Here is a 25,773-nt window from a genome sequence, read left to right on the forward strand (position 1 = left end):
TTAAAACAGGCAGAGGACATGAATAGACATTTTCCAAAGACACACAAATGGCCAACAGACACATGAGAAGATGCTCAACATCACTAATCAACTGGTGAAATGCAAATAAAACCACAATTATCACTACATATTCTTGGTTAAAATCAAAAGGATAAATAACAAGTGCTGGTGGGGATGTGGAGAAGGAACCCTCATTCACTGCTGGTGGGAATGCAAACTGGTGCAGCCACTGTGCAGAACAGTATGGAGATCCCTCAAAAAGTTAAAACTAGAATTATCCTATGATCCAGTAATTCCACTACTAGGTATTTACCCAAAGAAAACAAAAACACTAATTTGAAAAGATAAATGTACCCCTATCTTTATAGCAGCATTATTTACAATAGCCACAATATGGAGGCACCCCAAGTATCCATCCATAGATGAATGAATAAAGAAGTTGTAGTATAGACATACAAAGGAATATTAACCATAAAAAAGAACAAGGGGCATCTGAGTGGCTCAGTGGGTTAAGCGTCAAACTTGATATTTTTTTTGTAAAATTTTTTAACATTTTATTTTTTTGAGACAGAGTGCAAGCAGAGGAGGGACAGAGAGATGGAGACACAGAATCCAAAGCAGGATCCAAGCTCTGCTGTCAGCAGAGCCCGACATGGGGCTCAAACACATGAACATGAGATCACTGACCTAAGCCAAAGTGGGACGTTCAACTGACTGAGCCACTCAGGTGCCCCAAGCATCCAACTTCTTCATTTCAGTTCAGGTCATGATCTCACTGTGAGATCTCTCTCTCTCTCTCTCTTTCTGCCTCTCCCACTCATGTGTATGAGCACATGCATTCTCTTTCTTATTCTCTCTCTCTCTCAAAATAAATAAATGAACTTTGGAATTTAGAAACAAACCGAACAAACATAAACAGAGATAAGCAAAAAATAACAAAAGAAAAATTCAGACTCTTACACAGATAACTAACTGATGGTTGCCAGAGGGAGATGGGTAGGGGAATGGGTGAAATAGATAAAGGAGATTAAGAGTGCACTCACCCTAATGAGCACTGAGTAATTCTTGAATTACTATGTTGTACACCTAAAACTAATATAACACTGTATGTTAATTATACTTCAAAAAAGAAAAAAGAAGAAAGAACACAGGCACTATATGGGTCTCAGCAAAAAAGCTAAAGCTGAATATGACCAGTGTAACCAGGTTTAGAGCAATGTTCTTGACTCAGACTGTACTGTGCAGTGCACAGTGAAACCACCTGGGGATCTTGTAAAATTCCTATAGCTGGAACTCCAGACCAATTAAACCAGAGTCCTAGGGATGGTGGGTCCCAAGGATGTAGAGATCCCAGGAACAGGTCTTTTTAAAAATCTCCCAAAATGACAATGTACAGGTAGTGTTAAGAGCACAGGTAGTGCTCTTAACCTATCCATGATTAAACAGGAAACACAGGAGATAGAGGAGCATATTAAATTACTTCAAAGGAATGTACTCAGCAAATTCCAAGCTGTGGGAAATTCCACATGACAAACAACCTGATTTTGTCAATAAGCTACAAGGAAAAGAGAGGACTAAGGTATTTAAGAGAAATGTTAACCAATTATTACAGTGTTTGGGCCTTAATACAATCTTGATTTGATTAAATAAACTGTTTTGTTTTTTGGGCTTTTTAAAATCAATCCAGACTCACAGTTGCTTTTAACTATTATCTCTAAGAGTCTCCTTAAATCTGGAACAATTCCTTAGTTTGTCTTTCATGACCCTGACATTTGAGAAGATTAGAAGCAGGTTATTCTGTAGCATAAATTATAATTAACAAATTATAATTGAGATCGCCTGATTTTTCTAATTAGATTCAGGTGACACATTCTGGAGGCAGGGGAAACACCACAGAATGTTACATCCTTCTCAAAACATATCAAGAGGCATATGATATTTGCTATTGACTGAACTGCCTCCTCAAAATTCACATGTCGAAGCTGTAACCCCCCACAGTGTCAGTGTATTTGGAGACAGGACCTTTAGGAAGGTAATTAAGAAGAACATAAAGGGTGCCTGGGTGGCTCAGCCTGTTGGGCATCTGACTTGAGCTCAGGTCATGATCTCGCAGTCCATAGTTCTGAGCCCTGCTCAGGCTCTCTCCTGACAGCTCAGAGCCTGGAGCCTGCTTTGGATTCTGAGTATCCCTCTCTCTCTGTTCCTCCCCACCGCCTCAAAAATAAAGATTAAAAAAATTTTTTTAGTAAATAATAAGAACATAAGGGTGGAGCCCTAATCCAGTAGGACTAGTGTCTTTATAAAAGGTAGACACACCCGCAGTAAGCACACACAAATGCCATGAGGAAACAGCAACAAGGCAACCATGTGCACACTGAGGCCTCACCAGAAACCAACCTGCCAGCACCCGAAATTAGACTTACGCTCTCAATTTGTCTTTCAAGCCACCCAGTCTATGGTATTCCATCATAGCAGCCTGAGCCAACCTAATACAATGAGGTTTTGTCCCATTAATGACGATGCTATTTTTGAACATTTGGTTAAAGTGGTACTTGAAAGATTTTCCCACTATCAAGTTAGTATTTTCCCCTTGGTATGTTTTCCCCTACAAGTTCCTTGTAGGTAGATACTTTGAGATTAATAAAATAGCCTCTACCTTATACTCTTGTTTACTAGGTAACTCTTGCCTGAAACAATTAACACAATGGTAGTTACCAAATGGTGATCTTTATAATTCCATCATACTGTCTGTATTAAATGGAATTCTACTGTAATAAATAACTTTCCCTTCTTCCCATTATGTGTGCATGTTTGTAAAAATAAAAATACTCTTTTTATACCATGGATTCTTACTTTATTACAGGTTGTAAAATCCATTAGTATTTTGTTGCTCAAACTATCCCAGTTTTGGCCAGTGTGGAGCCTTGAATAGGCTGCCTCATATGTCCTTGTGACATGTTCTCACCAATTTTAACCACTTCCTCACTTTCTGGCACCATAACATGTTCCCAGCGTATCTTTGCATTTTCTCTGCCCCAGCACTGGAATTAGCCGTCTCTCTAGGAAGTCTTTTCCCTTTTACTGACAAACAGTATTCAGAAGTAGCATGGCTTCAAGACTTTCACAACACAAAAATACTAATTTTAATATTTACCTATAAATACGTTCACATTTAGTCCATACTGAAGCTACCAATTATTTTTTCTTAATAACTTTTTAAATGTTTATTTTTTGAGAGAGAGAGAGAACTCTAGCTGGGGAGGGCAGAGAGGAGACAGAGGACCCCAAGTGGGCTCCCCACTGACAGTAGAGAGCCAGATATGGGGTTCAATCTCATGAATTCAAGATCATGACCTAAGCCAAAGTCAGTTGCTTAACCAAATGAGCCACCCAGGCACCCCCTGAAGCTACCAATTCTAATCTAACTCCATAGAGGTTTCACTTCACCCTTTTCCCTTATTTGTAACTCTTTAACAGTGAAAAGCCTGATTTTTGTTATCTCCATTACATATACTTATTTGCTCTAATCTAGAATACATAGAATAGTTTTGGAGTTCTAACCATACCCTTGTAAACAAACTTTTTACTAACTAGAGTACAATATTTGTGTACAGTTCTTTTTTGTCAATAATCTTATACAGTCAAAATCCTCTGCTCCAAAATTTCTCAGGTTACTTCTTTCCATGCACACTTCAGAGTGGTTGTTATTCAAATGAAATAGTTAGGTTCACTTGTTTCTGTTTGGGATATTCCCCAGATCTTTGTTAATTTTGAGTAGATGGCACCTGAACTAAGTCCCAATACTCAAAGCTATCCAAAACAGGAAAATCAGATTAATGTCAAACACTATCCCTTCAATTCCTTCAATCTCTACCAACCCTCTGTTACCAGTCTCATTAGTTTCTAGTTTATCTTTCCTATGTTCCTTTTGCACAAATGAGCAGCTATGAGTAGATTTTATTTCCTCTTTTCTTTAGACTAACAATCTATAAATGATCTTTTTCTCTAAAATATATCCTAGAGATCCATCAGTTTAGAGATCTTTTTCCTTTCAGAGCTGCAGAGTACAGTTAGGTGGATGTAGCATATTTTATTCCACCACTCTCCTATGTATGAAATTGCAAACAATGATCCATAAATAACTTTACATATGGACGTTCATATTGTTGGCGTTGCACCTTCAGGGAAAATTCCTACAATGGAAACTGATGGGCCAAATGGCAAATGGATACGCGGGATTCCACTGGATACTCCCAAGTCTCAGGAGGGGTTGTGCCCTCTCATCAGGAATGTATGTGTCTGTTTCCTCACAGCCTAGCCAAGAGGATGGATTGTTATACTTTAATTTTTGTCAATCTGAAAACTGAAAAGTGGTATCTCAATGTATTTAAATTTGCATTTTTTTAATTACAAGTCTGAAATCATTTCCAGTTTAGAGGCCATTTTATATGTTTTGGGGGGAATCATCCCTTACGTATTTTGATCATTTTTCTACCAGGTTACTGTACTTTAACCTCTTAATGTTTTCTGATGCATAACATTTTTTAAGTTTGAAGAAGTCCACTTTATTTTTTCTTTTTGTTGCTTTTGTTATTGGTGTCATATTAATAATCCAATGCCAAGAATCCAAGATCAGGAATATTTGTTCCTGAGGTTTTTATAAAGAGTTTTATGGTTCTAGATCTTATATTTAGGTGGTTGATCCATTTTGAGTTAATATTTGTATATTGTGTGAAGTTGGGGCACATCATTGAATTTTGTAGTTATAACTGCGACACATTGCTTTTCTCCTTAAAGATTCTGTATTGTTATGTTTGTCAATTATTTTTTGAAGTTTACTTTGCATAATTTTTAGTCAGTACATCCTTAATTACTGAGTACCACACAGTTCATGGAACTGGGCATTGCAGCTTTTAGAACATGTTGTTAATATTGAGTCTTCAAGAATGATTCAAAAATACAGGGACAATAAGAGAAAGGATTAGTACATTTTACTACCTAAAGATGAAACTTTCTTGCAAGGCCAGAAAACACAGTCATGAGAGATGATGGACTAAAGAAGGTATCTGCAAGGTATCACAGGTAATTTTATAATATCAGGTATGCCGATATTCATTACCGTGTTATTTATTCACAACAGCCAAAAGGTGGAAACCCATGTGTCCACCCACAAATAAATGGATAAATACAATGGATTACTATTCAGCCATAAAAGGAAATACAGTTCTGATACATATAGAAGAATATGGATGAACCTTGAAAACGTTATGGTAAGTGAAATAAGCCAGAAGCAAAAGGGCAAATATTGTATGATTCCACTTACATGAAATATTTAGAAAAGGAAAATTCATTAGAGGCAGGAAGTATATTAGTAGTAACTAGGGGCTAGGAATAAGGGAGGAAATGGGAAATTACTGCTCAATGATTACAAAGTTTCTACATGGAGTGATGAAAAATTTTGGAAATAGTGCTGATACTTGCAAACACTGTGAATGCAATTAATGCCACTGAACTCTAACACTTAAATTTTTTATTTTGGTACTGCCCTTTCCAATTTAAAGAATTAGGTTGTAACATTTAAAAATTAATCAACTGAATCTAGTTTATGACTCTGGTACATATTATTAACAAATATTTCAAAATCAGGGTCACTGCTATGCATGCCACAGAGACTGCTGATAGGGCTAATTATGACTGCCTGTGGATGAAATGTGTAATGCAGAATTCATATACTATGGCTACTCTGGCATCTTCAAATATCTAAAAGCCTAAAGTTGAGGGATCGTTCTTCATGCATTCCTAGATCTGAGCAAAAAATGCAAAGGCAAAGGTTGTTCTCCAAAATGAAAGCACAATCTGAAACAGTGGTTTATATCCAAGTCCCAGTAGTTCCTCCTCTAGCTCTACTCCTTCCAATTTAGTATTTTAAATCTATCCTCGCAGTCTCAGCTTTTTTTACCCTACATATTATAACTGTCTCCCTTTCCCAAAGTAGACATTTACATTTCCCATATTTGCCTGCTAATTAATTCACGCTTACCAGAATACCAAGGACTTCCTTAAGAAAAAAATGGGGGGGGCGGGGAAGAACCTGGGTGGCTCAGTCAGTTGAGCATCCAACTCAGGTCATGATCTCACCACTCGTGGGTTCAAGCCCTACGTCGGACTCTGTGCTGACATTTCAGAGCCTGGAGCCTGCCTCAGATTCTGTGTCTCCCTCTCTCTCTGCCCTTTCCCTGCTGGCACTCTGTCTCTCTCTCTCAAAATTAATAAACATTTTAAAACATTAAAAAAAAAAGCTTTGCGCAGTGGCAGTATCGTAGCCAATGAGGTTTATCCGAGGCGCGATTATTGCTAATTAAAACGTTAAAAAAAAAGAAAGATGTTAAAAATAGTAAAAATATAACAGTTACAATTCCAACAACCTTCTTTTTTACCTATTAGTTCACCATACATTGAATAATGTTTTACATGGGGGCATCTGGACTTTTTTTCTGAGCCATTTAGTCAATGTTTAACTCTGGCATCAATACTGGCAGCCCTATGCCACCCTTCTAGCAGCTCCTCCACCCTACTGGACAGAAATCTTAGTTCTCCCTACTTTCTTCAGCAAATATAGTTCATTTCTTATCCCATTATGACAACACAGGAGTGAAGAATGGGATCACTGACCCTTTCCAAGTTTACCTGTATTTAGCACATTACTTACAACTTGAAAAGAAGTTCAATCTACACACTTCCTCAAGAGTAAAGTCCTTGAAGTGCCTTAAAATGTTTATACTCTTTTCTCCAACAATGCAATAAGAAAAATCAATATTACACATTCTCTAGTTTAGATTTTTTTTTAATGTCCAAGTAAAATAAAAGCCAAAGACCTTCATTTTAATGTTCAGCACACAATACTCTTTAAGCAAGACTCAGAAATAGACTGGCATTTATTCCCAACTGTTGCCTGTTGAATACAATTGTAACCAATATATAATCCAAGTGAGACTAAAAGTTTATATAAAATGAACAAACCATTCATTTGTTCACATTTTTAATGGGGCTCACATTTTTAATCTGCTGTCTTAATCTTAAAAAAAAAAAAAAAAAAGCCCTTCACTGAGCAGTTAAGGTTTCTTTTCTGTAGAATCCACTAACGAATCTGCTGTAGAATTCTGTAGAACCCACTACAAGTATGTACTTGTTTCTTCTACCCAGGACCTTAGCTGCTTCTTTTTTTNCAGAGAGAGAGGGAGTCACAGACCGAAAGAGGCTCCAGGCTCTGAGCTGGCAGTCAGCACAGAGCCCGACGCGGGGCTCGAACCCACAACCGCGAGATCATGACCCAAGCGAAAGTCGGACGCTTAACCGACTAAGCCACCCAGGCGCCCCGGACCTTAGCTGCTTCTAAGAACACAATCAGGGAAATGAATTCCTGATCAGTACATACTAACAAAAATCATGTTTACAAAAACCAATCCTCAACATAAATAAGGACAGGTGGACAGGCAAGAATGCACCACTTTGGTATATAGACAATAAAAAGATAAAAAGAACTGAGGGGTCAAATTACACAGAAAGCTTAGACATCATAGATCCAAACAGTTTCCCACTTTACTAATCAGGCAATCTAATTCATTGCACTGCCTTCACTGGTACCAGCTGTTTCACCTCTAAGCCAAAAGAAACTGGTATTGCAAAGTCATACATAAAGCAAAGGAAAAAAATACACAAATCGAAGCCTTGATTAACTCTACTACAATCACATTCTCAGCCCAACCCTCAAGGAAATCATAGTTCCTACCTCACTTCAAACACACTCCATGAGTATCTCTAAAATGAATGTTACATAATAGGAGGCCATAAGAATCCTATTAGCTATAATTAAATATTTTGCTACTTGACACAAATAAGTTTGCTTTACGTATCCTAATAATGCTATCTTTCATGTTACAGGATGATTTATCCTCTATTATTAAGGTATCTAACTCATTTAGTGACTATTGGATCTGAACTGACTTAGAAAACCTTAGAAATGGCAAAATAAGAAGTCCAAAAACACACTATTATTAAGTGGCCTATGTCAGAAAATATCTACTACTCGGTCCTGCTGCCTGAAATGCCTGCAGAACATCTCTACAGAAAAGAGGAGTTGGGTCCAGATCACACACTCCATACCTTACCAATCATTCAGGCTTCATTCCTTGTGAGTCTTTTTGTGACATCTCCCTGAAACTTTGCATTAGCTATCCACCCCCCTAGTACTTAGCTATCACAGCTCCCCCAAACATATCATTTTCCCTCCACTACACTGTAAACTCAATGGCTACAAGAACTAAGGATTGTGCAAACCAACACTGGCCATGTCTGGCACATATTTGGTTCTTGATAACTATTAAAAGGATAAATGAACAACTTGCTAACAGACTTCTTCTTCCTTAACTGTTTCAAATAACACTATGTCCCTATAGAAAAACTGTACATTCCTACAATTAAGAATTAACTAATCCCAGTAGTTCATACTTACATCTCTTCTTTCTTGATCTCTACTGGGGGAAGGGGGACTCTCCTGCCATCCAAAGTAACTAATGAGTCAAAGGAAGATGAAATGATCCAACTGCATTCACTTAAAAATATGTACTCTATTTGCTCTGCATTATATATAACTGCAAAATATTTGTATGGTTCTGATACTTGCTCATGAATAATTAGGTTTCTTTCTATTGAAATACATGTTCTCATGAAGAACACAAGTAGAAGGGAAAAGGACAATCTGAAGTCACTTTAGTCCAGCAAGCTATTTATTTCTCAGCATCTATCTGCATACCAGGTAATTTTTATCACTTCATCAGTAACTCACATGCATTTTTTTTTTAATATTTTTTATTTATTTCTAGGAGAGAGAGAGACAGCGTGAGCAGGGGAGGGTCAGAGAGAGAGGGAGTCACAGACTGAAACAGGCTCCAGGCTCTGAGCTGGCAGTCAGCACAGAGCCTGACGCGGGGGTCGAACCCACGAACCGTGAGATCATGACCTAAGCAAAAGTCGGACGCTTAACCGACTAAGCCACCCAGGCGCCCCTCACATGCACATTTTTAATTCCTTGCTTTAATTTCCAATCCTCTTAACTTAAAATCAAAAATACTGAAAAATGATGCTATTAAACCCCAAGTGGTCAAAATAATTTGGCATGAATAATAATTTGAATAACATTTTAATCATAAAATTACATGGCTTTAGCCCTGAAGTGTAAATAACAAAAATATCTAACTATGAAACTTTCACAGGGCATTTTCATTCAAAAAGATGAGTTATTTGTTTTTAAAAGATCTGCAAAAAAACACGGTATTTTTGTCATTTTGAAACTTTGAGTTACAATAAAGTCTAGGGGCACGTGAGTAGTTCAGTTTAGCATCTGACCTCAGCTCAGGTCATGATCTTACCGTTCATGAGTTCGAGCCCTACATCAGGCTCTCTGCTGTCAGCATGGAGCCTGCTTTGGATCCTCAGTCTCCCTCTCTCTCTGACTCTCCCCTACTTGCACTCACTCTCTTTCTCAAACACAAAAATAAAAAACATTAAAAAAAATTTTTTTTAATCTAAAGATCTAGATTCAGCATACTAGTAGTATATGTTATCACAGTATTTTGAGGAAGCATAACAGGAAATGGACCATTAGTAGTAAGAGGAAGATGGAGAGCTACACTATTCTTGCTAAGCACCAGTAGTGATGTTGAGTACTTTACTTCTATTACTTCATGCAGTCCTTAGAAAGCTCTTTAAAAAGGGTATTATTATTTTTCCTATCTTATAAATAAGGAAACTAAAGGTTGAAGAAGTACTTTGCCCAAGATAAAAAGAAACGAACAAAATTAGTAAGCAGTATAGCCTGGAACTAAACCAGTATCTACCTTAAAAACCTTTTTTTTTTAGTAAGCTCTACACCCAGGTGAGGCTTGAACTCACAATCCCAAAGATCAAGAGTCACATGCTCTGCTGATGGAGCCAGCCAGACACACAAAAACTCTCTTTCTTAATGACTATACTATATTTAAATTAATCAGATAGCCCACAAATTCCAAAGTAAATCAACTTTGCAGGACTAATTTCACTATGGTGAAATGATTTAAAATTGAACAGCAGGGGTGCTAGGAAGATGGATGGTGGAGTAGAAAGGAATCTATCTCCCCACCCAGATAACCATTATACTGGCAAAATCTGTCTGATGTAACTATTTTAGAATGCTCACAACGTGGAAGGCTCACACTTCCAGAAGGGTTGGATGGCAAACTGCAATTAATTTCAGTCCATTTCAGCTCATAGCACAAAGCAGCTACCCAACCACACCCTTACACAAACACACACATGCATGCACACAGACATACAACATGCCTCTCCCTTATACCCCAACCTCTGGCAGCCAGCTATGCACATATTCCTAGGGGGCCTGCACATAACTTATGGAAACCAGGCTAAGCAAAAAGCACCTGTCATCCAAATATTGGAAACTCTGTACTATGATCACTGACTGCTACTTATGATCACAGAGGTGCCAATAGGTGGCCAGCCACTGCTGTTCCACCTCTCCACATCGTTGCAAACCTCTCACCATCCAGCTGAAGTGAATTCCAGAGGATTTAAAGCTCCAGCAACCATTCTTTTCCTCCATTCATTTTTCTCCTTTTCCCTTTTGAGAGCAACACACTAAAGACTAGGACATTTAAAAGCAACCACATATATGGAAGAAATTAAAAGTCACTGTGAATGCCCCAGAAAATGCACGGGCTTAGAAATGATGTAAGAAGACCTTAAGTTTACACCGCAGACTGATCACTGGCACAAAAATAGCCTACAATAACTTAAAAACAAACAAACATGTATGAAGAGGTAGAATCTGATTTCCAGAGTTACTACATTATTAGAGTCACATGTCCCGTTTTCAACCAAAAAAAAAAATCACAAGACATACAAAGAAACAGAAAAAAAGTATGGCCCATTCAAAGGAAAAAAATAAACAGAAAAATGTCCCTAAAAAAGATCTGATGGATGGGGCGCTTGGGAGGTGCTTTTGGTTAAGTGATAGACTCTTAATCTTGGCTCAGGTCATGATAACACAGCTTGTGACTTTCAAGCCCAGCACTGGGCTCAGTGCTGATGGTGTGGAGCCTATTTGGGATTTTGTCTCTCCTTCTCTCTGCCCTTCTCTCACTTGTGCTCTCTCTCTCTCTCTCAAAATAAATAAACTTAAAAAAATAAGACTTGATAGTGGACCTATTAGAGACTTTTTTTTTTAATGTTTATTTATTTGAGAGGGAGAGAGAGCACAAGCAGGAAGGGGCAGAGAGAGAGAGAGTGAGAGAAAGAATCCCAAGCAAGCCAACACAGGGCTCAATCTCACAAACCATGAGATCATGACCTGAGTCAAAATCAGGAATCAGACACTAAACAGACTGAGCCACTCAGGAACCCCTAAACGAAGACTTTAAAACAATGATCTTAAAGATGCTCAAAAAACTTTAATATGTGGACAAGTCAAGAAAATAATGTATGAACAGAAAGGAGATAGAAAACCTAAAAAGAGGGGCGCCTGGGTGGCTTAGTCGGTTAAGCGTCCGACTTTCGCTTAGGTCATGATCTCACGGTTCGTGGGTTCGAGCCCCGCGTCGGGCTCTGTGCTGACTGCTCAGAACCTGGAGCCTGTTTCGGATTCTGGCTCCCTCTCTCTCTGACCCTCCCCTGCTCACGCTGTCTCTCTCTCCTAGAAATAAATAAAACATAAAAAAAAAATTTAAAAAAAAAAAAAAAAAAGAAAACCTAAAAAGAAACCGGAAACAAATTCTGGAGCTGAGAAGTACAATAACTGAAATAAAAAATTCACTAGAGGGATTAAAGGACTGATTTGAGTGGGAAGAAAAAAGAAACAGTGACCTTGAAGATATGACAATGAAAATTTAGAATCTGAGAAACAGAAAGAAAAAAGACTGTAGAAAAGTGAACAGAGCATAAAGGACCCAAGGGATACCATCAAGAAAGGGACACCATCAAGAAGACCAATATACACATTATGTGAGTCCCAGAAGAACAATCGAGAAAGGGACAGAGAGAATATCTGAAAACATAGTGGCCAAAAACTTCCCAAATATATTTGATGAAACATAAATGTAAACATCCAAAAAGTTCAATGAATTCCAAGTATAATGAACTCAAAGAGATCCACCCAGAGACACATGATATTAAAAAAAACCAAAAACAGAGAAAATCTTGAAAGCAGTGAAAAAATATAAAAGGAACCATCAACAGGATAATCACATTTCTCATCAGAAACTTTAGAGGCCAGAAAGGAGTGGACCAACATATTTAAAGTCATAAATAAACACAAACAAACCTACCTCAACCAAAAACCCTGTATCTAACAAAAGTGAGGGAGAAATTAAGGTACGTCCAGATAAACCAAAGTTGAAGGAGTTCATTACCACTAGACCTGCCCTGCATGAAATGTTAAAGAATGACCTGCAAATTGAAATAAAATGACACTAAACAGTAACATGAAGAAATAAAAATCTCAGTAAAGGCAAATACATAAGCATTTATAAGAATCAGTATTACTGTAACTTTGGTTTGTAATTCCATTTTTTGTTTTCTAAATGATTTAAGAATCTAATAAATAATTGTTAGTCTAAAAACTAGTATTATTGTAACCTTGGTTTATAACTCTATATTTTGTTTCCTTCATGACTAAGACATTACTATATTTTTTAAATTATGTTTTTGGATATACACTGTATAAACTGTACATTGGGAACATCATAAATGGAAAAGAGGGTGGAGATGTAAACAAGCAGAGTTTGTGTATGCTAATAAAGTGAAATTGGTATAAATACAAATTAGTGTTATAACTTTAGGTTGCTAAATGCAATCCTCACAATAACCACAAAGAAAATAACTAGAATACTCACAAAAGTCAATGAGATAGGACCTCAAGTATTTCACTACAAAAAAAAAAAAAACAAAACAACTAAGCACAAAAGGCAATAATGCAAGAAATGAAGGACAAAAAAAGCCAGATGGCATATCAAAAATAAACAGCAATGTGACAGAAGTCTCTACTTATCAGGCATCCTTAAAAAAGGAAGTAAATTCTAAATTATGCTGTAATATGGATGAACTCTGAGGACATTATGCTAAATGAAATAAGCTGGTCACGAATATACTATATGACTCCACTTACATGATGAACTCAGAATAGGCAAATTCATAGAGACAGAAAAGTAGAATAGAAGCTGAGAAAACTGGAGAATGAGGAGGCAGTGTTTAACCATTACAAATTTTCAGCTGGGGTGATGGACAAGTATTGGATATAGGCAATGGTGATGGTTGTACAACACTGTGAATGTACTTAATGACAGTGAATTATATACCTAAAAGAAGTTAAAATGGCAAATTTTATTTTAGTTTAAATAATTTAAAAATTTATTAAATATATTTTATAATTCTTAAAAATTAATGTAAAATACCAAAAACCACTGAACTGTATATTTTAAAAGCAAGAATTGTATGGTCTCTGAATCCATATCTCTTGTAAAGCTGTTTTTTTCTTTAAAAAAAAAATCTAAAAGCTTCTTTTTAAACAAAAACAATCTTGGTGCAAAGAAGATTCTCTCATTCCCTTTGCCCCTCACACCCCGAAGATTCTTGGATACTGTAGATGATTTTTGGAAATTGTGAAAAGAAGAAAATAGCGGCCATTTAAAACCAATCTGTGTCTAAGAATTTCTCACAAAGTAGGAATACTAAGATTGTGCAGTCTTCTAACACCAACAAAACATTTTATAAATTGTGTCACAGGACACAAACAAAACCACATAGGAAAACTACATACATAGGCAGATTTCTGGCCAGGTGAGCCAAAAATATTAATAACTTAGTACATATGTGCCACAAGGCTCTATCCTGTTTAAAATTTTACCAGAAGCTCAAACACCTAAGTAGCATGCTTATTAAAGATGACATCAACTTAAAAGCTGAAGAAAAGGAGCAACCTTGCTTCATAATTCAAATGAGGTTTATCAGGCTGAACCAATGAGTAGAGGCCATATACCACTACCTTCACATTTACAAAAGCACATGTATACTTTATTAGAGACAGATGTAAAAACCAAAACTCAAAATACAACTACTAAAAGTTCCAGATGCTAAGACTCTTAACATAACAATTCAGAAAATTACCCATGTTGGGTTGACCTCATACACCACTTAAGAGCTACAAAATTATTCTCAGTGTAATTCTACTGCTGAAAAGATAAACATCATCTTAAAATGAATTATGAGAAGTACAGCTTTTAGACCAAGTAATGGCCCCAGAGTACTATACAATCCAACTACACTTTGAGCTGTGTCCAGTGAGATACTGTAAAACGGTTACTTTCCACACTGAACTGTAAATTCCAGAACATGGACTCAAAACAACAATAACACAACCAGGCTCCAATGTAGATCAGCACTTAAGTACTCCTCATTTGACAAATTAAAAACCAGTACATTCCCAAATCACAATCATAAATCATATTTCTCTTCCATGCTTATAATGCATGGAAATGAAACAGAAGGTTTTAAATGCTATTAAACATTTGTACCCAAGGGCTAGTAATTCTAATCCATTTTCACTAGAGCAATAAAAATTTCAAAAATGCATCTACCGCTGGAGGCCAACAGAAATCACACAAAAAGTACTCAATTTGACAGAAAAAAAACAAATCTCTTATTCGTAAATAGCATATATATATTTATATGTATTTATGTTCTTATATATTTATATGTATATATATGTTTATATGTATATATATATATGTTTATATATATATACACACACATACATATAAATGCTTATTTTTTTTGAGAGTGACAGAGCTTAAGCTGGGGAGGGGTAGAGAGGGAGACACAGAAACCAAAGCAGTCTCCAGGCTCTGAGCTGTTGGTCTCCACAGGGCCCAACGTGGGCTTGAACCCAAGAATCTTGATATCATGACCTGGGCCCAAGTTGGATGCCTAACTGACTTGAGCCACCCAGGTGCCCTGTACATTTTTTAATTACACTAGTCATGTTTAATGATTTGTAAAAAATGAAATCCTGCTCATTGTTTTTGGAGTCAAGTAATAAGAAAGTTTAATGTAATAAGCCCATCTCTGCAATCCAACTGCTTACAAGTAATGTTGGCTGTTTCTGTATATACTATCAGCTATTTTCTACAGGTAGGTTACAAGTATTTAGCTAAAGTATTTAGCCAAAGTCGGATGCTTAACTGACTGAGCCACCCACATGCCCCTGTAAGTTCTTTATATATTTTGGATACTAACCCCGTATTAGATGTATGATTTGCAAGTATCTACTCCTATTCAGTAGATTGCTTTTTTGTTTTGTTCATTTTCTCCACTGCGCAAAAACTTTTTAGTTTGATGTAATCCCACATGTATACTTTAGCTTTTGTTTCCCCTGCCTGAGGAGATTAATCCAAAAGATACTAAGACCCAATGTCCAAAATCTTGCTTTGTATGTTTTCTTTTTTTTTTAATTTTTTAAATATTTGTATTTATTTCTAGGGGAGAGAGAGAGAGAGAGAGAGACAGCGTGAGCAGGGGAGGGTCCGAGAGAGAGGGAGACGCAGACTCTGAAACAGGCTCCAGGCTCTGAGCTGGCAGTCAGCACAGAGCCCGACGCGGGGCTCGAACCCACGAACCACGAGATCATGACCCAAGCGAAAGTTGGTCACATAACCGACTAAGCCACCCAGGCGCCCCTCTGTATGTTTTCTTCTAAGAGTTTTATGGTTTCAGGTTTTACAATCAAGTCTTCCATCCATTTTGAATTTATTTTTGTATATGCAGTATGAGATAGTAGTCTAGTTTTATTCTTTTGCATGTAACTGCCCAGTTTTCCCAACACCTCTTAATTGAAAAGTCTGTCTTTTCTCCCACTGTATATTCTTGCCTCCTTTGTTGATTAACTGACCATATAAACATGCATTTTATTTCTGGGCTCTCTATTTCATTGATCTATGTGTCTTTTTAAAGGCCAGTATCATACTGTTTTAATTACTATAGTTTTGAAGAACTTTGAAATCAGGGGTCTCATTTTTTTTTAATGGCTCACAATGCATTTCATTATATGGTAATTAAGCCCTATTTAACTAGTCCTTATGATGAGAGACATCTGGGTTACTCCCATCTTGTTTTTATAAATGTTGCTGTAATAAATAACTGCAGAAATCTCTTTGTATGTTTATGCAAGTACAGGTACAAGATACATTTCTGCACATAGAACTGTTGGGTGTATTTTTTATTCTAGCAACTTTTGCTAAATTGCTCTCCAAAAGGACTGTCAAATGAACTCCTAACAATAGTCAAGAGCTTTACTTTCTCTGCAACCTAGCTAGGAGTAAGCATCATCATATTTTTTAATTTTTGCCAGGTTGATGAGCAGAAAATGCTTACTTAAATTAACATTTCTTCATTACTGAGGTCAAGCATCTCTTCATATATCTTTTGGCCATCTGCAATCTTTCTCTATGAAACACATGTTCACGTCCCTTTTCTTGGCTATGTTCCCCAAGTAATTGCCTATTTTGTATAGTTTTAAAGAACCTTCTGTAGGAAAGTAGCTTTTGTCATTTGTTCCACATGTTTTTATCATTGGTTTGCATCTATTTTTTACTGTCTTTTTAAAAATGTATATGATCATGTATTTACATTTTTTATTATGGTTTTGAAATTTATTTTAGTTTTCTAAAAAGCCTTTCTTCTTCCAGCTTTACATTTTATCCTAAAGGTTAGCTAAATGTCTCTATACTATTTATTAAATAATATATCTTTCCCTCCACTAAGTTACTCTCTGAGAACAAGAGCAAAGAAGGGAGTAATAAAATAAGACTAATTCCAGCTTTTAAAACCCTTTTGTACTGTTACCTAGAATAAACAGACATCCGAATGTTCAAAAGATCTTATGCTTGTACCTATGTAGAAATATTAAATTCTCGGGGAGCCTGGTGGCTCAGTTCGTTAAACGTCCGACTTCGGCTCAGGTCATGATCTCACGGTTCGTGGGTTCAAGCCCTATGTCGGGCTCTGTGCTGACAGCCAGCCTGGAGCCTGTTTCACATTCTATGTCTCCCTGTCTCTCTCCACCTCCCCTGCTCACTCTCTCTCTCTCTCTCTCTCTCAGAAATGAATAAAAGATTAAAAAAATAAAGAAATACTAAATTCTCAAAGTAAAGTACAATTATTTCAATGCAATGTCTATGAAAATTCCAACTGCCTTCTTTTACAGAAAAGAGAAAGCCAATTCTAAAATGCATATGAAAATGCAAAGGACTCAAAATGAACAAAAAGTGTGAAAAAGGACAAATTTGGTAGACTCACACTCCCCAGTTTCAAAACCTACTATAAAAGACAGTTATCCAGTGTGGTATTGGCATCATAACATATACACCAATGGAAGAGAACTGAGAGTCTAGGAATAAACCCATGTATCTATGGTCAATTTTCAACAAGAGTGCCAAAAAAAAAAAATCCCACAAAAACAAAACAAGAGTGCAAAGACAATCCACTGGAGAAATGGTGCTATAATACCTGGATATTTCATGCAAAAGAATAAAATTGGGGGCACCTGTGTGGCTCAGTTAAGCATTTGACTTTGGCTCAGGTCAGGATCTGATGGACTGTGGGTTCAAGCCCCGCATCAGGCTCTATGCAGACAGCTCAGAGCCAGGAGCCTGCTTCAAATTCTGTGTCTCCTTCTCTTTCTGCCCCTTCCCCACTCACACTCTGACTCTCTCTGGCTCAAAAATAAACAAACATTAAAAAAAAAAAAAAAGAATAAAATTGGTGACCTCATACCATATACAAATATTAACTCAAAATGGATCAAATGTGAAAGCTAGACTGTAAAATTCTTAGGACAAAACACAGATCTTTGTCATCTCAAATCAGGTAGTGGTTTCTTAAATATAACATCTAAAGCACAAACTTAAAAAAATAGAAAAACTATACTTCATATAGAAAAACTATTCCTCATTTTAAAAGTTTGAACTGCAAAAGACACCATTAAATGAAAAGAGATTTAAAATTCAAAAAAAAAAAAAGAAAATGAAAAGTTGGAGAATGAGAGAAATATTTGCAAATCATGCATCTGATAAGGGTATTATAAACACTGCAGTCAACACCCATGCACAAATTTCTTTGTCTGCTTGTTCAAGTACAGGTAGAAGATATATTCCAATGCGGGAGCCCTGGCTGGCTCAGTCAGAGAGCATCCGACTCACGACTCTGGATCTCAGGGTCATGAGTTCAAGCTCTAAGTAGGGTGTAGAGATTACTTAAATAAAAATAAAACTTGAAAAAAAAAGAAATATTCTCCTATCTAGTACCCAGAATATGAAGTACATTTTTTAAAAAATTTCAATGTTCATTTATTATTGAGAGACAGAGAGAAACAGAGCATGAGCAGGGGAGGGGCGGAGTGAGGGGGAGACACAGAATCTGAAGCATGCTCCAGGCTATGAGCTGTCAGCACAGAGCCCAAGGTGGGGCTCAAACTCACAAACCTTGAAATCGTGACCTGAGCCAAAGTTGGATGCTTAACAGACTGAGCCACCCAGGCGCCCCTCTAGTTGTAAAGAGTCTTAGAACTCAACAATAAAAAAACCGAATAACAAAATTACAAAATGGACAAAAGGTTTCAATAAACATTTCTCCAAAGATATCCAAGTGGCCAATAAGCACTTGAAAAGAATCTTGAGGGGTGCCTGGGTGGCTCAGTTGGTTAAGTGTCCGACTTCGGCTCAGGTCATGATCTCACGGTTCATGGGTTCAAGCCCCACACTGGGCTCTGTGCTGACTGCTAGCTCAGAGCCTGAAGCCTGCTTCAGATTCTGTGTCTCCCTCTCTCTCTGACCCTCCCCTGCTCACACTGTCTCTCTCTCTCTCAGAAATAAATAAAAACAATAAAAAAAGAATCTTGATATCATCAATCATTAGGAAAATACAAATTAATACCAGAAAATACCATTTCATACCCCTCTAAATAACTATGGAAGAAAGAAAAAGAGAAAGAAAAAAAGAAAGAAAAATAGAAAGTAACAAATGTTGGAAAGGATATGGAGAAACTAAGTGGAACTCTCATACATTGCTGGTGGTAATGAAAAAACGGTACAGCCTCCATGGGGGCTCCTCAATAAATTAAATATAGAATTACCATGTAACTAACATTTCCACTGTAAGAATACACCCAAAAGAATTGAAATAGAATGCCTGGGTGGCTCGGTCAGTTGAGCAGCCAACTTCAGCTCAGGCCAGGATCTCCTGATTCGTGGGTTCAAGCCCCATATCAGGCTTGCTGCTGTCAGTACAGAGCCTGCTTCAGTTCCTCAGCCCCTGCCCCACTGTTACATGCATGCTCTCTTTTTCAAAAATAAGCATTAAAAAAATGACCTAAAAAAACAATGAGACATATATTCACAAAAAAACTTGCACATGAATGGTCACAGCAATATTATTTACAATACCCAAAAAGCAGAAACAACCCAATGTCCATCAAGTGATTAACGGATAAACAAAATGTGGTATATCCATACAATGGAATAGTATTTGACCAAAAAAAAAAAAAAGAAAAATGATACATTCTATAACATGGCTGAATGTTGAAAATATATTAAAGTGAAAGAAGTCAGACAAAAAAGGTCACATATATGATTCCATTTACATCAAGTATCGAGAATAGGCAACTCCAGAGAGACAAAAAGGCAATTAGTAGTTGTCAGAGCCCGGTAAGGAGTTTCTTCTTAGGGTGACAGGAATGTTCTGGAATTCAACTGATCCATAACTTTGTGAATATACTAAAAACCACTGAACTATATGCACTTCAAAATGGCAAATTTTATGATATACAAATTATATCTCAAAAATAAAAATGTATAAATGACAGGATCTGCAAATATTTTAATTTACTCTAGTCAGTAGCTAACTTTGGGTCTAAAACTATGCATCCAGAACACAGATTTAGTTAGAGGCTGATTTCAAGCACTTATGGGACCACAGATGGAATAAATTCCAAAGTGGAGAAGATACAGAAATGAAAGCTGTAACTAAGGAATCAGGTGAGTGAGCCCAAGAGAATGATCACCAGAGCACAGCTCCTTTCAACTGAACTGCTTTCAGCCAAAACAATGTCAGCTGTACCTAACTCTAAGCAAATCCAATCCTTGTAAGAACAGATCTTCACTACAGAAAAAAGGAGGAGGGATAGGGTCACCATTTACTTCAAAAAGATTTAAGAAACTAAATCAAACATGATGTGGGAAGATCCTAAAATAAAATGCAAACAGTTAATAAATACACCTAATTAGCACAAAAACAAATAGACCAATGGAATAGAATACAGAACCCAGAATTGGATCCACAAATGTATGGCCAATTAATCTTTGACAAAGCAGTAAAGAGTATCCAATGGATAAAAGACAGCCTCTTTAACAGATGGTGCTGGGAGAACTGGACAGCAACATGCAGAAGAATGAAACTAGACCACTTTCTTACACCATACACAAAAATAAACTCAAAATGGATGAAGGACCTGAATGTGAGACAGGAAACTATCAAAACCCTAGAGGAGATAGGAGGAAACAACCTCCTTGACCTCAGCCACAGCAACTTCTTACTTGACACATCCCCAAAGGCAAGGGAATCAAGAGCAAAAATGAACTACTGGGACCTCATCAAGATTAAAAGCTTCTGCACGGCAAAGGAAACAATCCATGAAACTACTAGGCAACAAACAGAATGGAAAAAGATAGTTGCAAATGACATATCAAGGACGCCTGGGTGGCTCAGTCGGTGAAGCATCTGACTAGGCTCAGGTCATAATCTCACAGTCCATGGGTTGGAGCCTCTCTTCAGGGTCTGTGCTGACAGCTCAGAGGCTGGAGCCTGCTTCAGATTGTGTCTCCCTCTCTCTCTGCCCCTCCCCCGCTTACTCTCTGTCTCTCAAAATAAAATAAAGACATTAAAAAAAATTTTTAATGACATATCAGGTAAAGGGCTAGTATCCAAAATCTATAAGGAACTAACCAAACTCCACACCTGAAAAACAAATAACCCAGTGAAGAAATGGGCAGAAGACATGAACAGACACTTCTCCAAAGAGGACATCCAGATGGCCAACAGACACATGAAACGATGCTCAGCATCCCTCCTCATCAGGGAAATAGAAATCAAAACCACACTGAGATACCACTTCACGCCGGTCAGATGGCTAAAATGAACACATCAGGAGGCTATAGATGCTGGCGAGGATGTGGAGAAACAGGCACCCTCCTACACTGCTAGTGGGAATGTAAACTGGTACAGCCCCTCTGGAAAACAGTGTGGAGGTTCCTCAAAAAATTAATAGAACTCCCTTATGACCCAGCAATAGCACTACTAGGAATTTACCAAAGGTATACAGGAGTGCTGATGCATAGGGGCACATATACCCCAATGCTCACAGCGGCACTCTCAACAATAGCCAAAGCATGGAAAAGAGCCTAAATGTCCATCAACTGATGAATGGATCAAGAAGATGTGGTTTATCTATACAATGGAATACTACATGGCAATAAGAAAGAATGAAATCTGACCATTCATAACAGCGTGGATGAAACTCGAGGGTGTTATGCTAAGTGAAGTAAGTTCGGATGAGAAAGACAAATACCACATGTTTTCACTCATAAGTAGAACAGGAAAAACTTAACAGAAGACCATGGGGGAGGGAAAGGGGGAAAAATAGTTGAGGAGAGGGAGGGCGGCAAACCATGAGAGACTCTTGAATGCTGAGAACAAACTGAGGGCTGATGGGGGAGGGGGAGAGGAGAAGGGGGTGATGGGCACGGAAGAGGGCACTTGTGGGGATGAGCACTGGGTGTTACATGGAAACCAATTTGACAATAAACTGTAAAAGAAAAAATATTAACAAAAAATAAAAAATAAATAAATACACCTAATTTCTCCTAATTTCATTACAAATGAATAACATACCGACACAGAAACAGGGAAAACAAGAACTACCCTAAGTAATTTTGGAAAATAGGTTTGACTGTGCACTGTAAAGCTAAAGACAAATATACAAATATTAAATATGTCTCTCACAGGGAAATAGGTTAGTTATTCTGAAACTACTTGTGTGTGTGTGTGTGTGTGTGCGCGCGCGCTACAACTGAACACATAAGTAAATATACTGTGTATACAACCAAGTTTCTCACCTTTGAAGAAGAAAGTAACAGGGGAAAAGGCAAAGGGGAAAAAAAAGTCTAGAATGAATGGTCATGGTTTTCAGTTTCTATCGATGGATAGCTGAGGAAATAAAAATATATGTAGGTACATTACCATACATCTACTTGCTAGCTCTATCTACAGAGAGAACCTAGAAACAATGGCACCCCAATTTTACTGAGCCCTGCTGACACTCAGATCTTGGTTTCTAGATACCATTCTCTACTAAAATGAGATGCTTTTCTGGGAGAAATGACTAAGACTGTGGGGGTGGGGGGGCGGTTGGTATAAAGAGGAAAAATAGGAGATGCACCTAAAACATCTTCTGGTGAAAGAAAGTAAATCAGATCATAAAATGATGGGGGCACCGTAGAAAGAACACAGGAGCAACTTTCAAAGTATTCCCAATAATCAAAGCTAGAATGATTTGAGCAACAAAAATATTAAATTTTAACCCATACAGTAAAATAAATATCCATAAATCCATGTAAATAAATAATTAAATAAATGGAGGAAAAGGGACAGTTCTTCCTTAACAGAAATCCAGTTAGTTAAGAATCCAACTCTTCATCTTGGCTTGGGTTATGATCTCACAGTTCATGAGTTTGAGCCCCATGTTGGGCTCTGCGCTGACAGCTCAGAGGCTCCTTGGGATTCTCTGTCTGTCTCTACCCCTCACTTGCTCACTCGCTCACTCTCTCTCAAAAACAGACAAATATTAAAAAAAAAAAAAAAGAAATCCAATTAATAAATACAGAAGAAACAAAATCATCATTAGGAAAACACAGTAGTAGTAATGGCTGCCAGCAAGAAATACTGATAGATGCCAAATTTAGCCTGTGAAACATAGGACTGATGCAAGATATCTGCAGTTTCAAAGTACCTCCCCACAAGTAATGTAATGATTACATTACAAAGGAAATATTACATCTATTATTAATTACAAAGGAAAAACAGTAACCTTACAGTGGAGAAACCTGGCAGATACCACCTTAACCTTAATTACAGTTAACATGATCAGGCGCTAAGACATGCTAATCATGAGTAAATATCAGACAAACCCAACTGAGGGACAGTCTAAAAAAATACCTGACAAGTAGTCTTCAAAAGTGACAAGATAAAAAAGACCAGAGAATTTAATAGATGGAAAAAGACTAAAAAGACATACTAAAAACCTAAATGCAAGGTGGAATCCAGAACTGGATCTCAGACCAGAAAAAGGATAGCTTATACATGCAAATTTCTTGGTTTTGATCATTGTACTTTGATTATATAAAATGTTAACATTAAGGGAAATTAGTTAATAAAACTCTTTATACAAATTTTGCTTGTTTGATTTAAATCTAAAATTATTTCAGTTAAAAAGTTTAAAAGATTTTAGAAAAACCTCTGAAAGTAAAGCAAATCTTTCTTCTATAATCAGAAGTTAAACAAACAACACTTTAACAACATAATTACACATGGAAAGAATTTGGCATTTTTGACTAAAAGGTGGGCATAATACTCCATTTACTGATATATCAGCTTGCAGGAATTATTCCAAGTTCTGAAACCAATTTGGTACAAAAATGGGAGAAGGGGTATAATATATATGATCTGTATGTATCTAAAAATCTGTCCTTTTTAAAAATGTGTATTTCTTTTGAGAGAGCACAAGTACACGCAAGCGAGCAGGGAAAGGACAGAGAGAGGGAGAGAATGCTCAGCACAGAGTCCAACGTAGGACTCTCAACGTCGTATCTCATGACGAATTATGAGATAATGACCTGAGCAGAAATCAGGAGTTGACACTTTACTGACTGAGCCACCCAGGTGCCCCAACATCTGTCCATTTCATTGTTACCTTACATTAAACGTGCAGCTACCGTTTTGTAAAGCCTTCAGCTAACAACAATTATTTTACTAGTAATATCAGAATAAAAAAAAATTGTACTAGCCAGTAAAATGACTGCAGAAACATATGGTTGATTCCTTCATTCCTTCTCCTAGTTCATCCATATGGCCAATGGCATTCCTTTCACATAGCATTTACCTGGCAGGCTTAATTTTATAGGCTATGGCAACCAAACCCTTATGAAATCAAAGACATGACTGCAGCATCCTTCATACCCTATACTTAATGGACCTAAATGGCTACAGGTACAACAGAGAACCACGTAAATCCACAACTTGTGGTCAGATACAATTTAATATCATTAAAAACTATCAACTTTGGGGTGGCTGAGTGGCTCAGCCAGTTAAGCAACCAACTTCAGTCACGTCACAATCTCACAGTTCATGAGTTCGACCCCTGCATTGGGTTCTGCAACTGCCAGTGTGGAGCCTACTTGGGATTCTCATATTCTCTCTCTGTCTCTCTCTCTCTCTACCCCTCCTCTACTCATTCGCTCTCCCCAACTTCAAAATAAATAAATAAAGTTAAAAAAAAAACTACCAACTTTTAATCCTACAGGTTTAAGTTGAATGAAAATTTCTCTGCTGCCACAAAATGTACTCCATTATCACTTATACACCATTTTCCATTTTATTTTTTTTTAATGTTTTTTATTTATTTCTAGGAGAGAGAAAGAGAGACAGCATGAGAAGGGGAGGGTCAGAGAGAGAGGGAGTCACAGACTCTGAAACAGGCTCCAGGCTCTGAGCTGGCAGTCAGCACAGAGCCCGACACGGGGCTCGAACCCACGAACCGCGAGATCATGACCTAAGCGAAAGTCGGACGCTTAACCAACTAAGCCACCCAGGCGCTCCCATTTTCCATTTTAAGTGGTTTTCAAGTTATTTAATTTTTCTAACCACCTATTTAAATGTTTAAATGTTTAAATTTAAGCATTTGTTTAAATCATCTGTTTAATATGAGAAACAGGAAGAACGTTATTTATAAATTCTACTGCTCTTAATAAAAGAAACACTAGTGAGAGTCCAATACATAGTTCACTAAACTCAAACACCTTTATCTGTTAATCTCATATTTTTTAAGTTTATTTATTTTGAAAGAGAGGGGCACCAGGATGGCTCAGTCAGTTGAGCGTCAAACTTCAGCTCAGGTCATGATCTCATGGTTTATGGGTTCAAGCCCCATATTAAGCTCTGTACTGACAGCTCAGAGTCTGCAGCCTGCTTCAGACTGTCTCCCTCTCTCTCCACCCCTCCCCTGCTCACGCCTCTGTCTCTCTCAAAAACAAACATTTAAAAATTAAAAAAAAAGAAAGAAAGAAAAAGTGAGAGAGAGAAAGAGAGAGAGAGAGAGAGCACACATGAGATGGGGAAGGGCAAAGAGAGAGAGAGAGAGAGAGAGACAGAATCCCTAGCAGGCTCTGATCCATCAGCACAGAGCCCAATGCAGGGCTCAAACTTACAAACTGTGAGATCATGACCTGAGCTGAGCTCAAGAGTCAGACACTTAACCGACTGTACCACCCAGATGCCCCTATTAATCTCATGTTATAGATGAGGATGTCAAAGTATAGGGAGACTAAACCAATTTTTTCCAAAAAG

At 37.3% G+C, this 25,773-nt stretch overlaps 1 protein-coding gene and 1 non-coding gene across 6 annotated transcripts in view; one reads left to right on the forward strand and one right to left on the reverse strand.

The window, feature by feature from the left end:
* Positions 1–25,773, reverse strand: part of ATP2C1 (ATPase secretory pathway Ca2+ transporting 1) — a 167,165-nt gene that overhangs the window by 102,092 nt on the left and 39,300 nt on the right. The window lies entirely within an intron of this gene.
* On the forward strand, positions 6,298–6,437 carry LOC120238484. The gene has a single exon (XR_005530234.1). It is a non-coding gene; the product is annotated as a U4 spliceosomal RNA (small nuclear RNA).

This window comes from Hyaena hyaena, unplaced genomic scaffold (genome assembly GCF_003009895.1).
Source record: "Hyaena hyaena isolate Hyena2069 unplaced genomic scaffold, ASM300989v1 scaffold_210, whole genome shotgun sequence".
In the NCBI taxonomy this organism is placed as follows: domain Eukaryota; kingdom Metazoa; phylum Chordata; class Mammalia; order Carnivora; family Hyaenidae; genus Hyaena; species Hyaena hyaena.